General features: G+C 47.4%; 1 protein-coding gene across 2 annotated transcripts in view; it reads left to right on the top strand.

Moving 5' to 3' along the window:
- Nucleotides 1-15,923, top strand: part of TTLL8 (tubulin tyrosine ligase like 8) — a 76,664-nt gene that overhangs the window by 59,919 nt on the left and 822 nt on the right. The gene's annotated exons all lie outside the window — the stretch shown is intronic.

The raw sequence follows: 15,923 nt of genomic DNA, 5'->3' as shown, positions 1-15,923 counted from the left end.
CTCACTGATCTTTGGAGAAGAATGGATGAACTCAGTGAGAACTTCAACAAAGAACTGGAAAATATAAAAAAGAACCAATCATAAATGAAGAATACAGTACTAGAAATGAAAAGTTCACTACAGGGACTCAATAGCAGAGTAGATGAAACAGACGAATGGATCAATGAACTGGATGAAAGACTAGAGGAAATCACCCAAGCTGAACAGATAAAAGAAAAAAGAATTTAAAAGAACTTGGACAGTCTAAGGGACCTCTGGGACAAATAAAGCATTATATAATATTATTAATAATATTAATAATATATATATTATTATACTAACATTCGCATTATAGTTGTCCCAGAAGTAGAAGAGAGAGACAAAGGGGCAGAGAATCTATTTGAGGAAATATTAGCTGAAAACTTTCCTAACCTAGGGAAGGAAACAGACATCCAAGTACAGGAAGCACAGAGAGCACCAAACAGGATAAGCCCAAAGAGGCCCACACCAAGACACATTATAATTAAAATGTCAAGAATTAAAGATAGAATCCTAAAAGCTACAAGAGAAAGGAAACAAGTTACATACAAAGGAAACCTCATGAGGCTATCAACTGACGCCTCAGCAGAAACTTTTACAGGCTAAAAGGAAGTGGCACAATATATTTAAAGTGCTGAAAGGAAAAAACCTACAGCCAAGAATAATCTACCTGGCAAGGTTATCATTAAGAATAGAAGGAGAGGGGCTGGCCCCATGGCTGAGTGGTTAAGTTCACACACTCTGCTTCAGTGGCCCGGGGTTACACCAATTCAGATCCCGGATGTGGACCTAGCACCGCTCATCAAGCCATACTGAGGCGGCATCCCACATAGCACAACCAGAAGGACCTGAAACTAGAATACACAACTATGTACTAAGGAGGCTCTCGGGAGAAGAAGGAGGGGGTAAAAAGAAGATTGGCAACAGATGTTAGCTCAGGTGCCAATCTTAAAAAAAAAAAAAAAGATGGACGGAGAGATAAAGAGTTTCCCAGACAAACAAAAACTAAAGGAGTTTATCACCAAGAAACCAGCCTTACAAGAAATACTAAAAGGACTTATTTAAGTGAAAAGACCACAAATAGAAATAAGAAAATAATAATTTTTAAAAAGCTACAAAATCACTGGTAAAGGCAAATATACAGTAAAGGTAGCAGATTAACCACCTATGAAGCTAATACAAAGGTCAAAAGATAAAAGTGCTCAAATTACCTATTTCCACAATAAGAGGGTAACGGATACATATGCACATAAAAAGGGGTTAGATATGATATGAAAAACATAAAATGTGGGAGGAAGGGAGTAAAAGAGTAGAACTTGTAGCAAGAGGTCAAACTAAAAGACCATCAACTTAATATAGATTGCTATATACATAGGTTATTATATATGAACCTCATGGTAATAGCAAACTGGAAACCTATAATAAACACATGAAAAATTAAGAGAAAGAAACCCAAACATAATACTAAAGAAAGCCATCAAACCACAAGGAAGGAGAGCAAGAGAAGAAGAAAGGAACAGAGAAGAACCACTAAAACACCAGGAAAAAAGTAGCAAAGTGGCAATAAGTACATTCTTTTTTTTTTAAAGATTGACACCTGGGCTAACAACTGTTGCCAATCTTCCTCTTTTTTTTTTTTTAAGGATTGGCACCTGGGCTAACGACTGTTGCCAATCTTTTTTTTTTTTTTTCTGCTTTATCTCCCCAAACCCCCCCTGTACACAGTTGTATATCTTATCTTAGTTGCTGGTCCTTCTAGTTGTGGGATGTGGGACGCCACCTCAATGTGGCCTGACGAGCGGTGCCATGTCCGCGCCCAGGATCCAAACCCTGGGCTGCCGCAGTGGAGCATGCGAACTTAACCACTCAGCCACAGAGCCAGCCCCAAGTACATTCTTTTTTTTTTTTTTTTTTTTTTATTAATGTTATGATAGATTACAACCTTGTGAGATTTCAGTTGTACATTTTTGTTAGTCATGTTGTGGGTACACCACTTCCCCCTCCGTACCCTCCCCCCACCCCCCCTTTTCCCTGGTAACCACCGATCAGATCTCCTTCTCAATATACTAATTTCCACCTATGAGTGGAGTCATATAGAGTTCGTCTTTCTCTGACTGACTTATTTCGCTTAACATAATGCCCTCGAGGTCCATCCACATTGTTGTGAATGGGCCAATTTCGTCTTTTTTTATGGCTGAGTAGTATTCCATTGTGTATATATACCACATCTTCTTTATCCAATCATCAGTTTCTGGGCATGTAGGCTGGTTCCACGTCTTGGCTATTGTAAATAATGCTGCGATGAACATAGGGGTGCAACGGACTCTTGAGATATCTGATTTCAGGTTCTTAGGATAGATACCCAGTAATGGGATGGCTGGGTCATAGGGTATTTCTATTTTTAACTTTTTGAGAAATCTCCATACTGTTTTCCATAGTGGCTGTACCAGTTTGCATTCCCACCAACAGTGTATGAGGGTTCCTCTTTCTCCACAACCTCTCCAACATTTGTCGTTCTTGGTTTTGGATGCTTTTGCCAATCTAACGGGGGTAAGGTGATATCTTAGTGTAGTTTTGATTTGCATTTCCCTGATGATTAGCGATGATGAACATCTTTTCATGTGTCTATTGGCCATATTCATATCTTCTTTTGAGAAATGTCTGTTCATGTCCTCTGCCCATTTTTTGATCGGGTTGTTTGTTTTTTTGTTGTTAAGCAGTGTGAGTTCTTTGTATATTATGGAGATTAACCCTTTGTCGGATAAGTGGCTTGTAAATATTTTTTCCCAATTAGTGAGCTGTTTTTTTGTTTCAATCCTGTTTTCCCTTGCCTTGAAGAAGCTCTTTAGTCTGATGAAGTCCCATTTGTTTATTCTTTCTATTGTTTCCCTCAACTGAGGAGTTACAGTGTCTGAAAAGATTCTTTTGAAACTGATGTCAAAGAGTGTACTGCCTATATTCTCTTCCAAAAGACTTATTGTCTCAGGCCTAATCTTTAGGTCTTTGATCCATTTTGAGTTTATTTTGGTGTGTGGTGAAAAAGAATGGTCAATTTTCAATCTTTTGCATGTGGCTGTCCAGTTTTCCCAGCACCATTTGTTGAAGAGACTTTCTTTTCTCCATTGTAGGCCCTCTGCTCCTTTGTCGAAGATTAGCTGTCCATAGATGTGTGGTTTTATCTCTGGGCTTTCAATTCTGTTCCATTGATCTGTGGACCTGTTTTTGTACCAGTACCATGCTGTTTTGATCACTGTAGCTTTGTAGTATGTTTTGAAATCGGGGATTGTGATTCCGCCGGCTTTGTTTTTCTTGCTCAGGATTGCTTTAGCAATTCGCGGTCTTTTGTTGCCCCATATGAATTTTAGGATTGTTTGTTCAATTTCTGTGAAGAATGTTCTTGGGATTCTGATTGGGATAGCATTGAATCTGTATATTGCTTTAGGTAGTATGGACATTTTAACTATGTTTATTCTTCCAATCCATGTGCAAGGAATGTTTTTCCATCTCTTTATGTCATCGCCTATTTCTTTCAAGAAAGTCTTGTAGTTTTCATTGTATAGATCCTTCACTTCCTTGGTTAAGTTTATCCCAAGGTATTTTATTCTTTTCGTTGCGATTGTGAATGGGATAGAGTTCTTGAGTTCTTTTTCTGTTAGTTTATTGTTAGTGTATAGAAATGCTACTGATTTATGCACGTTAATTTTATACCCTGCTACTTTGCTGTAGTTGTTGATTATTTCTAATAGTTTTTCTGTGGATTCTTTGGGGTTTTCTATGTATAAGATCATGTCGTCTGCAAACAACGAGAGTTTTACTTCTTCGTTACCTATTTGGATTCCTTTTATTTCTTTTTCCTGCCGAATTGCTCTGGCCAGCACCTCCAGAACTATGTTGAATAGGAGTGGTGAAAGTGGGCACCCTTGTCTTGTTCCTGTCCTCAGAGGGATGGCTTTCAGCTTTTGTCCATTGAGTATGATGTTGGCTGTGGGTCTATCATATATGGCCTTTATTATGTTGAGGTACTTTCCTTCTATACCCATTTTACTGAGGGTTTTTTATCATAAATGGGTGTTGGATCTTGTCGAATGCTTTCTCTGCATCTATTGAGATGATCATGTGGTTTTTGGTTTTCATTTTGTTGATGTAGTGTATCACGTTGATTGACTTGCGGATGTTGAACCATCCCTGTGTCCCTGGTATAAATCCCACTTGATCATGGTGTATAATCTTTTTGATGTATTGCTGTAATCGGTTTGCCAAAATTTTGTTGAGGATTTTTGCATCTATGTTCATCAGTGATATCGGCCTGTAGTTCTCCTTCTTTGTGTTGTCCTTGTCAGGTTTGGGGATCAGAGTGATGTTGGCTTCATAGAATGTGTTAGGGAGTTCTCCATCTTTCTCAATTTTCTGGAACAGTTTGAGGAGAATAGGTATTAAGTCTTCTTTGAATGTTTGGTAGAATTCTCCAGAGAAGCCGTCTGGTCCTGGACTCTTGTTTTTGGGGAGGTTTTTGATTACCGTTTCTATTTCCTTACTTGTGATTGGTCTATTCAGATTCTCCATTTCTTCCTGATTCAGTTTGGGGAGATTGTAGGAGTCTAGGAATTTGTCCATTTCTTCCAGGTTGTTCAATTTGTTGGCATATAGTTTTTCATAGTATTCTCTTATGATCTCTTGTATTTCATTGGTATCTGTTGTGATTTCTCCTCTGTCATTCCTGATTTTATTAATTTGCGATTTCTCTCTTCTTTTCTTGGTGAGTCTGGCTAGGGGTTTGTCAATTTTGTTAATTCTTTCGAAGAACCAACTCTTTGTTTCATTGATCCTTTCTATTGTCTTTTTTGTTTCAATATCGTTTATTTCTGCTCTTATTTTTATTATTTCCCTCCTTCTACTGACTCTGGGCCTTGTTTGTTCTTCTTTTTCTAGTTCTGTTAGGTGTCGTTTGAGGTTGCTTACGTGAGCTTTTTCTTGTTTAGTGAGGTGAGCCTGTATTGCGAAGAATTTCCCTCTTAGGACTGCTTTTGCTGCATCCCAAATGATTTGGTATGTCGTGTTCTCATTTTCATTTGTCTCCAGATAATATTTGATTTCTTCTTTAATTTCTTCAATGATCCATTGTTTGTTGAGAAGCGTGTTGTTTAGTCTCCACATTTTTGCACCTTTCTCTGCTTTTTTCTTGTAGTTGATTTCTAGTTTAATAGCGTTATGATCAGAAAAGATGCTTGATATTATTTCAACTCTCTTGTATTTATTGATGTTTGCTTTGGTTCCCAAAATATGGTCAATCCTTGAGAATGTTCCATGTGCACTTGAGAAGAATGTGTAACCTGCTGTTTTTGGATGAAGTGTTCTATATATATCTATTAAGTCCATCTGGTCTAATTTTTCATTTAATTCTATTATTTCCTTGTTGATTTTCTGTCTGGATGTTCTGTCCATTGGTGTTAATGGTGTGTTGAGGTCCCCTACTATTATTGTATTGTTGTTGATGTCTTCTTTTAGTTCTATTAAGAGTTGCTTTACAAATTTTGGTGCTCCTGTGTTGGGTGCGTATATATTTATAAGTGTTATGTCTTCTTGGTGGAGAGTCCCTTTTATCATTATATACTGTCCCTCTTTGTCTTTCTTTATCTGTTTTGCTTTGAAATCTACCTTGTCTGATATTAGTATAGCGACACCTGCTTTCTTTTGTTCATTATTAGCTTGGAGTATTGTTCTCCATCCCTTCACTCTGAGTCTGTGTTTGTCTTTGGGGCTGAGGTGTGTTTCCTGGAGGCAGCATATTGTTGGGTCTTGTTCTTTGATCCATCCTGCCACTCTGTGTCTTTTGATTGGGGAGTTCAATCCATTTACATTTAGAGTGATTATTGAGACGTGGGGGCCTACCACTACCATTTTGTGTCTTGTTTTCCGGTTTTCTTCAGTTTCCTTTGTTTCTCGTCCCATGGTTTAATCTGTTCTGATGTAGAGCTGCTACTCTCTGTTGTTGTCCTTCTACTTATCTCCTCTGCTCTTGGTTTTGTAGCCCCTTTCCTTTTTTGGATTTTTCAGGAATGAGGGTTTTCCTGAGGATTTCCTGAAGAGGAGGTTTTGTGACAATGAACTCCCTTAATTTTTGTTTATCTGGGAAAGTTTTTATTTCTCCATCGTATTTGAAGGATATTTTCGCTGGGTAGAGAATTCTCGGCTGTAGGTTTTTGTCCTTCAGATTTTTGAATATATCATTCCACTCTCTTCTAGCCTGTAAAGTTTCTGCTGAGAAATCTGCTGATAGCCTGATGGGGGTTCCTTTGTAGGTTAGTTTCTTTTGCCTGGCTGTCCTTAATATTTTCTCCTTGTCGTTGACTTTTGCTAGCTTCACTACTATATGCCGTGGAGTTGGTCTTCTTGCATTGATAAAGTTTGGAGATCTATTGGCTTCTGTCACCTGAAGATCCATCTCCCTCACCAGATTTGGGAAGTTCTCAGCCATTATTTCTTTGAATAGGTTTTCTGCCCCTTTCTCCTTCTCTTCTCCCTCTGGTATACCTATAATCCTTACGTTGCATCTCCTAATTGTGTCTGATAATTCTCGGAGAGTTTCTTCATTTCTTTTAAGTCTTGCTTCTCTCTCCTCCTCTGCCTGCAACAATTCTATATTGCCATCTTCCAAATTGCTAATTCTTTCCTCCATATTATCGGCCCTACTGTTCAGAGCATCTAGATTTTTCTTAATCTCCTCTATTGTGTTCTTCATTTCCAATATTTCTGTTTGGTTCTTCTTTATCGTATCAAACTCTTTTGTGACATAGCTCCTGAACTCGTTGAGTTGTCGGTCAGAATTCTCTCTTAACTCAGTGAGTATTTTAATGATGGCTGTTTTGAAGTCATCATCATTTAGGTTATATATCTCATTTTCTTTGGGATTGTTTTCTGTGTATTTGTTACTTTCTTTCTGTTCTGGAGATTTAATGTATTTTTTCATATTGCTTGATGATGTTGATTTGTGCCTCCGCATGGAGATAGAGTTTAGTTGCTCCTTTCTCTTGTTTCAGCTGCTGCGGTGGGGGGAGCAGCTGTTTATACTTCACCAACCAGGAACCCTGTCCGTAGTTGCTAACTGGGCCTGGGCCCCTCTTCGTAGCCACAGTGGCCCTTTGGATTCCCTCCTCTGCCGTGGGGGCTGTCACGGGGGGCTTCAGGCTGCAGGTGCCTACTGTTGTTGCCCACCTAGATGCGCTCTCTCCTTGGGGTCTGCAATGGTGTTATGGGCTTTTCCAGCGGCCAGGGGTGGGATCATTTATATTTGTCGCTCCGTTGCTGTCGGCACCCACCAAATCTCACTTGTCCTCTATGGGTCGCAGGAGAGCTATTGGCATCTTCTACAATCTGTGGTTAGTACACCTAGCTATGCTGCTTTTGCCCTGGGGTCTTCCAGCCTTGTGGCTGGCGGCTGGGTGCCTTCTACTGGTGCTGTGCAGAGGATTTCCCTAAGGCTTCTGTGAGCCTGTAGGGTTTCCCCGTAGGCTACTAAGCTGGGTCTCTGGAACTCTCTCCAGCCCCAGTCCTCTCCGAGATCTCCGGCAATCCCTAGCCTCCCCGGGCGGGCAACGGCAGCTGGGGGTCGCCCCGCCCTCTGGGCTTCTCTCCGGGCCTCTGCCGGGAGCTCTGAATGCTCAGCGTGGCCCCTCTGCTACCGGCAGACAGAGAGTTTTGTCTGCTGCCTGGCGGAGCTCCGGCGCTTCCCCTCTGGGTCGCCGAACCGGCCTTTGAAAGTTCCCCCGCCCCGGTCCTCTCCGAGATCTCTGGCAATCCCTAGCCCCACGGGGCGGGCAACGGCAGCTGGGGGTCGCCCCGCCCTCTGGGATTCTTTCCGGGCCTCTCCCGGAGCCGTGAGTGCTCAGCGTGGCCCCTCTGCTAATGGCAGACAGAGAGTTTTGTCTGCTGCCGGGCGGAGCTCCAGCGCTTCCCCTCCGGGTCGCCCGAACCGGCCTTTGAAAGTTCCCCCGCCCCGGTCCTCTCCGAGATCTCCGGCAATCCCTAGTCCCACGGGGCGGGCAACGGCAGCTGGGAGACCTCCGTGCCCTCCGTGTCTCTCTCTGGGACCCTCCGGGCGCCCCGAGCACCAGGCTGGGTCTCCCCGCCAATGGCGGGGAGAGACTCTCCCCGCGGGCTCAGGTGTGCAACTCCAAAGTTTCCCTCTGCGTTTAGGAGTAATTGCGGGGGGTTTAAGTAGGGTTCTGGTCACCTGTTTCCACCATCGCTCCTCTGTTGTGTTCTCGCTCCTGCCCTAGATGTGTGTGGATCCTCTGGGGGCGTCCGTTGGAAGAAAGCCGCTTGCGGGTACTAGGCTGCCCGTTGGGGTCGGAGAGTTTTCACCTATTTCCACATCCTCCCGGAGGAAAGTCCGTCCGCCTTCCGATGTATAGTCGCGTGGGTGTCTCAGACGTCCTGAGATGCTGTCTGGATATCCTTTGTCAAGCGATAAGTGTCCAAATAATTGTAGACTCGAAGGGCGAGAGACAAAGAGGACTACTCACGGCGCCATCTTGGAATTCCTTCCCCAAGTACATTCTTATCAATAGCTACTTTAAATGTCAATGGACTAAATGCTCCAATCAAAAGGCATAGGGTGGCCGAGTGGATAAAAAAACAAGACCCATATATATGCTGCATACAAGAGACACACTTCAGACCTGAAGACACCCACAAACTGAAAGTGAAAGGATGGAAAAAGCTACTCCATGCAAATGGCAATAAAAAGAAAGCTGGGGTAGCAATACTTATATCAGACAAAATAGACCTTAAAACGAAAACTGTAACAAGAGACAAAGAAGGGAACTACACAATGATAAAGGGAACAATCCAACAAGAGGATGTAACATTTAAACATCTACGCACCCAACATGGGAGCACCTGAATATGTAAAGCAATTATTAAGACACGTAAAAGGAGAAATAGACAGTAACACTATCATAGTAGGGGACTTTAACACTCCACTTACTCCAATGGGTAGGTCATCCAAACAGAAGAGCAATAAGGAAACATTGGCCTTAAATTACACATTAGACCAGAAGGACTTAGTAAATATATACAGAACATTCCATCCAAAACCCACAAATACACATTTTTTTGAAATGCAAGTGGAACATTCTCCAGGATAGATCACATATTAGGCCACAAAACAAGTCTCAATAAATTTAAGAAGATTGAAATAATACCATCCATCTTTTCTGACCACAACAGGGTGAAACTAGAAATCAACTACAGGAAGAAAATTGGAAAAGCCACAAATATGTGGAGATTAAACAAAATGTTCCTGAACAACAATTGGGTCAACAAGAAATTAAGGAGAAATAAAAACATACCTGGAGACAAATGAAAATATGACATGCCAAAATTTATGGGATACAGCAAAAGCAGTTCTAAGAGGAAAGTTTATAGCAATATAGGCCTACCTCAACAAACATGAAAAATCTCAAATAAGCTGTCTAGCACTGCACCTGAAGGAACTGGAAAAGGAACAAACAGGGCCCAACATCAGTAGAAGGAAGGTATTCCTTCTGTTCTACAGCTATTCCGCTATTGGGTATTTATCCAAAGAACATAAAAACACAAATGTGTAAAGATTCATGCACCCCTGTGTTCACTGCAGCATTATCCACAATAGCCAAGACTTGGAAGCAACCTAGGTGCCCATCAAAGGACGAATGGATAAAGAAGACGTGGTATATATGCACAATGGAATACTACTCAGCTATAAAGAAGGATGAAATCTGGCCATTTGCAGATGGACCTTGAGGGTATTATGCTAAGCGAAATAAGTGAGAGGGAGAAAGTCAAATATAGGATGTCACTCATAAATAGAAGATAAAACAACAACAAACAAACGCATAGAGACAGAGATTGGATTGGTGGTTACCAGAGGAGAAGGGGGGAGGGAGGAGGGCGAAAGGAGTGATTAGGCTCATATATATGGTGATGGACTGTAATTAGTCTTTGGGCGGTGCACATGATGTATCTACACAGAAATTAAGATATAATGATGTACACCTGAAATTTATATAATGTTATAAACCAATGTGACCACAATCAAAATAAATTAATTAAAAAAAATTTATGTTTAATGTATCATACATATAATGGATATAGATTCTGTAGTAGTCTATTGCTACATAACAGATTACTCCCAAACATAAACAAACACTTATTATCCCACAGTTTTTGAGGGTCAAGAATCTGAGAGGGGCTTAACTGTGTGATACTGGCTCCAAGTTTGTCATGAGGTCCAGTCAAGATGTTGGCCAAGGCAGCGTCATCTGAAGGCGTGACTGAGGCCGAGGGGCCCACTCCCACGAGGGCGCACTCACACAGGCTGGACTGGAGGCCTGACTTCCTTGGCCTGAGGACCTCTCCACAGGGCTGCGTGAGTGGCCTCGGCGTGGCGGCAAGCTTCCTCCAGAATGTGTGATTCAGAGGACCAACCACTAGAGTCACAGTGTTTTGTGTGGCCTAGCCTAAGGAGTCACATACCGTCACTCCTGCCCTAGTCTGTTCGTCACACACGACGATCCTGATACCACGTGGGGGGAACTACACCAGGGCGGGGGTCACTGGGGACACCTTGGAGCCTGACAACCACAGTGTCTGTCATCTGATTAAATTTCATTTCTGTTTATCCCATCCATTCCATCTTCTCTTTTTTTTTTTTTTTTTTTTTGAGGAAGATTAGCCCTGAGCTAACTGCTGCCAATCCTCCCCTTTTTGCTGAGGAAGACTGGTCCTGAGCTAACATCCGTGCCGATCTTCCTCTACTTTATATGTGGGACGCCTACCACAGCATGGCTTTTGCCAAGCGGTGCCATGTCCGCACCCCAGATCCGAACCGGGGAACCCCGGGCCATCAAAGCGGAACGTGCACACTTAACCACTGTGCCACTGGGCTGGCCCCTTCCTTTTTCTCTTTATTCTTGCCTTATTTTTTTCTCATTTCAGTTTTCCTTCTTCTAGTTTGGAGGTTATCCACTCTGTTTCTGGTATTTTGGTGGCTGCCTAGAAATTGCTAGTTACATGCTGAAGTTATCAGAGTGTAAAGTTAGGAAAATCATGCTTTTACCCCACCCAGACAACACACTGACTCTCAAGCTCAGAAAGCTTGCCATACCCCCTCCCCTGACCTCCTGCTATTGTTGTCGTGCAGTTTTGTTCTGAATTTTTTAGCCCCCACTCAACATTATTATCCTCATTGCTTGTACAGCCAGTGGTTTCTCGATTTACCGCGTACCCACATACATTCCTCTTGGCCCTTTGCCCCTCCCTGTGTCTCAGACTTTCTGTCTGGGCAGAAGGAGCCCAGCTTGACGGCCGTTTCCTCCCAGCACCTTGAAGGCGTCGTTCTGCTCTCCTGGCTTTCCCTGTAGCTCCCGGAGCATCAGCTGAGTCTATTGTCGCTTTCCAGAAGTGAGCCGTCTGTTTTATCTGCCTGCTCTTAAGACTGTTTAATGTGATGCGTCTGGTGTGATTTTATTGTATTTACTCAAACTGGGATGCTTTGGACTTTTTTAATCTGCACACTGGCGTCATTAGTCAATTATGAGAAGCTTCCAGCCATTCTCTCTTAAATATTGCAGTCTGTCCTCTCTCTCCTTCCCTTTGGAACTCAGACGGGCTGTTTGCTAAACCTTCTCCCTCTCTCCCCACGTCCCCAACCTCCCATCTGTTTGTTTGGCTTATTTGGTTTCTTGTGCTGCATTCTGAAGACGTCTCCTTATCTGTCTTCATCAATGTCTGTCTTCTTCTTAGTGCTGTCGAGTGGATTCCGACTCCTGGCGACCCTGTGGACAGCAGAATGGAGCCCTGCCCAGTCTTCTATGCCAGCCTCTCACTTTCTGCCGCTCTGTCAGACAGCGCTCCGCTGACATTCCTAGGGTTTTCATGGCCAGTTTTCTCAGAAGTGAGTGGCCAGGTCCTTCTTCCTAGTCTGCCTAGTCTGGAAGCTGCGCTGACACCCGTCCACCACAGTTGACCCTGCTGGTATTTGAAATCCCAGTGGCATAGCTTTCAGCATGACAGCAACTTGCAGCCGCCACAGTAGGACAGCCAACAGACGGTGGTGCAGTCCCTGAGCAGGAAATGAGCCCAGGCTTGGTGGCGAGAGCGTGGAGTCTTAACTACTGGACCCCCAGGGCTTATCAGTGTCTAGTACACTATGAATCCTGTCCATTGAAATTTTAATTTTAGTTATAGTTTCATTTTTTAGAAGTTCTACTTTTCCTTTTTTTTTTTTTGAGGAAGATTAGCTTTGAGCTGACATCTGCTGTCAGTCCTCCTCTTTTTGCTGAGGAAGACTGGCCCTGAGCTAACATCTGTTCCCATCTTCCTCCAGTTTATATATGAAACACCTGCCCCAGCATGGCTTGGCTGAGTGGTGCGTAGGTCTGCACCCAGGATCCGAACTGGTGAACGCTGGGCCGCTGAAGCGGAATGTGCAAACTTAACTGCTGCGTCACCAGGCGGGCCCCAGAAGTTCTAGTTTTTAATAAGGCAATTTGGTCATTCTTTATAGTTTCTTTCCCTTGCCTGTAATTGGTAAGTTGTACTTGAAATTGGATAGTTAGTGCATATACTGTATTTGACGATTCTCAGAGGCAAAGCCTTGGTGGCCCTGTGCTGCTGTACCTGCTGACACTTTCTCACGTTTTATTGTAAACGGCTCATTTTCTTTAAGCAGTTAATTGCAAGATTCTTTGCATTCCTTCCAGAATGCAGGCACATCCCTCAGAGAGTGGTCTTTGCCCCACCAGTTGCCCAGGAGGCCCCTCAGGCATCACTTTAAATCCATGCCTGGTTGCTCCTGTACCCCTCCCGCCCCAGCCCGGGGATAAGGATCTGGATGCACATCTGTTTGGGGCCGACTGGGACTGGTGTCCTCTGGGCTCCCCCCCACACACTGCCCCGCACCAGGAATGGACACAGCGCCTGGGGCCAGTGGGCCGGACGGTGTGCTTTGGGGTTCATTCTTGCCCTGAGGGTATAGCCCTTTGGGGAGCTGCTTTATTGAGGTGGTCTGTGCCCCTCGCCCCACGAGGCTTTGGAACCTCGAGCCCAGGTGGCCCTGGTTGGCAAACTCGAGGAGGAAGAGCCTCAGAGACCGTCCCCTCCCGGGGCTCACCTTCCCCTGGCCTTGACCTGATCGTGCCTTGCTGTTTTGCCAGCTTTTCATTGCTTTTAAGAAGAAGCTTTTTGTATTTTATGCCCCTGGTTTGCTGGTTTTCCCTGGAGGGTGGTCTGGATCCCAGACCCCCAATTCCTGAGCACACCCGCTCCCTTCAGGGCTGCCGCCACTCTGTGTGTACCCTGCACCTCCCCGTCTGGCCCGCTTCACCCTCAAGGTGCCTGGGTCATGGCTGTCCTGCTTCTCAGCCCCTCAGCCCCCAACCCCTAAACAGCCCCGGCCTCAGGGGAGTCCTTCGCAGGCATCTGTGCTCGGCCTGGCAGGTGCTCCCCGGCTCAGGCACCTCACCCCTCACTACAGATGCCTAGTCCTGCCCTCCTTGGCTTAGGGCTGGCCCAGCCTCCAGCCCCTCACTGGGCCCTGTTTATCCCTGGGTACATCAGTGGGCGAAGGGCTGCCCCCAGAGCTGCCACCCTCAGCCACTGTGCCTGCTTACACCAAAGATGTGGCCTCCCCACCCTACACCCAGCACCCAAGCCCCAGCCTCCTGCCTCCTACACCCTCATGTGCCGCGCAGGCCCTGGCATGTCCTGTGGGCCAGGCTGGCCCCAGCCCCTCAGGGAGGCCCTGTTCCCAGGTTCTGGCTCAGCATCTGCTCCAGGCTCCAGGAAGCTGTGGGTTGTTTGGCATAGGTGCCGGGTGGCCCCGCTCCCACCCACCCCACCCAGACCCTACCCGGACCCGGGGGAGGAGTGACTCAGCCTAGGCAATTGGCAGTGGGTGGCTCTGGCAGGTGTGGTGTCCCAGCCTATGGTGCTCCTGGGCTGGGCCATTGCTGGCTGGGGAGTGCCCTGGCCCCGAGGCTGGGAAAGCCTGGGAGCTCCCATCCTCTCCTGCCCACACAGGCTGCAGCATGCATACTGGCTGGCCTCCCGGGGCCTGGGCAGCCCCAGGGCTGACTCACAGGCCCCAGCACAGGGAAGCGGAGAAGGCTCGGCACAGGCCCACCCCACTCCGTGAGGAGGGCTGGCCAGAGACCAGCCTGGGGGTGGTCACGGAGCAAGAGCAGTGGCCAGAGGCCTGGAGGACAAGGACGGAGGCCTGTGGGAGCCTGGCCAGGCCCTGGTCTCTTGGAGGGACACACGATCCCACCTGCCTGCTGGCCTCACCCATCTTGGGGTGTCAGAGGTTCTGCGTGAAAATCTTCATGAAGCAGCAGCTTCCACGCAGGCAGTGGCCGCACAGATGGTGGCCTGGCAGTATACAGTGCCTGCCCACTCTCGCCTGTCATGGCCACTACTGGGCTACCCATCTGCAGACCCGCTGGACACAGCACCCTCCCTCGGCAAGGTCACCACGTCCTAGACCTGCAGGCCCGTGTCCTGGAGGGGCGAGCACTGAGCCCAGCCTGCCCGTGAAGTGCTCGGGTCCCCCAGGGTGCCAGTGCACTCCAGGAGGCCAGTGGGCAGAACACCCTTGCATGGGACCCGGGGCTCATCCATCAGCTCTTGGTGGAACCCCGGCCCTGATACTCCAGTTTCCCTACTGAGCTCCTCCAGCTGCTGACCTGCTGGAGTTCTGGGTCGTGGTCCAGCACACTGGCAGTGGGCACAGGTAGCTGCAGCCTGACTCTCATCTCCTGGCATTCAGCCCCATGCCCATGGCCCATCTTGTTCCCGGCCCGGGGGGGCAGGGCCTCAGTTCCAGGGGTCTGAGCTCAGGCCAGCCGAGGCGGGTGCAGCTGGGTCCTCTGGGCATCGCCTGTGGTGAGGAAGGCCGGGGTGGGTTAGGGGCTAGGGGAGGACCTGCATCAAGCAGCCCCTATTCAGGCACCAGGGGAGGCCCAGGGAGGAGGCCCAGGGAGGAGGCCCAGGGGAGGCCCAGGGAGGAGGCCCAGGGAGGAGGCCCAGGGGAGGAGGCCCAGGGGAGGCCCAGGGAGGAGGCCCAGGGGAGGAGGCCCAGGGGAGGCCCAGGGGAGGAGGCCCAGGGGAGGAGGCCCAGGGAGGAGGCCCAGGGGAGGAGGCCAAGGGGAGGAGGCCCAGGGGAGGCCCAGGGGAGGAGGCCCAGGGGAGGAGGCCCAGGGGAGGCCCAAGGAGGAGGCCCAGGGGAGGAGGCCCAGGGGAGGCCCAGGGGAGGAGGCGGGCTGGCGGCCAGAGGCTGGGTCCCTGCAGTCTGCTCCCACGCCTGAGCCCTGGAGACACGTGCCCCTGCGGGTCTGCAGGTGTCCTCCACTCTGGCCTCTTAAGCAGGGGCTGGGGCACGGTCCAGGGGTGCTGGGGGTGCTGCTGGCCCTGCTCCTGAGAGAGGGTACCCAGGCTGGCTTTGGGGAGAAGCTCATGGGTGGTGATGGGGCTGTGGGCTCCAGGGAGCTTGAACTTGCTCATGATTCCCTACAGCAGGCCCTCTGCCTGCCTCCCCACAGGCAGAGGACCAGGGCTGCTGCCCCAGGACCACCTTCCACCCTGGTGGGACCACCCCTGGCCTCGGGGTTAGGGAGCAGGCAGAGAGGCATACAGGCAGATGAGCAGAGCAAAGGGGACCTCGCTAGTCCCCACAGCCTTCATCCAGAGACTCGAGGCTCTTGGGAACCCACCTCTTGGCCTTGAGTGGAGGTCTGGGATTTCCTGAGAGCTAGGGAAAGAGGAGTGGGGTCTGTGCGGGAGTAGGTGGGCTTAGGAGCCAGCTGGGGCTGGACTTCCAGCTAGTTGCTGGCCTTGCAAGGGGTGAGGGCAGCCCTGAGGTGGGCATG

This window comes from Equus caballus, chromosome 28 (genome assembly GCF_041296265.1).
Source record: "Equus caballus isolate H_3958 breed thoroughbred chromosome 28, TB-T2T, whole genome shotgun sequence".
Lineage (NCBI taxonomy): Eukaryota > Metazoa > Chordata > Mammalia > Perissodactyla > Equidae > Equus > Equus caballus.
Note: the sequence above shows the minus strand (reverse complement) of the source record. Positions and strands in the feature narration are given on the sequence as shown.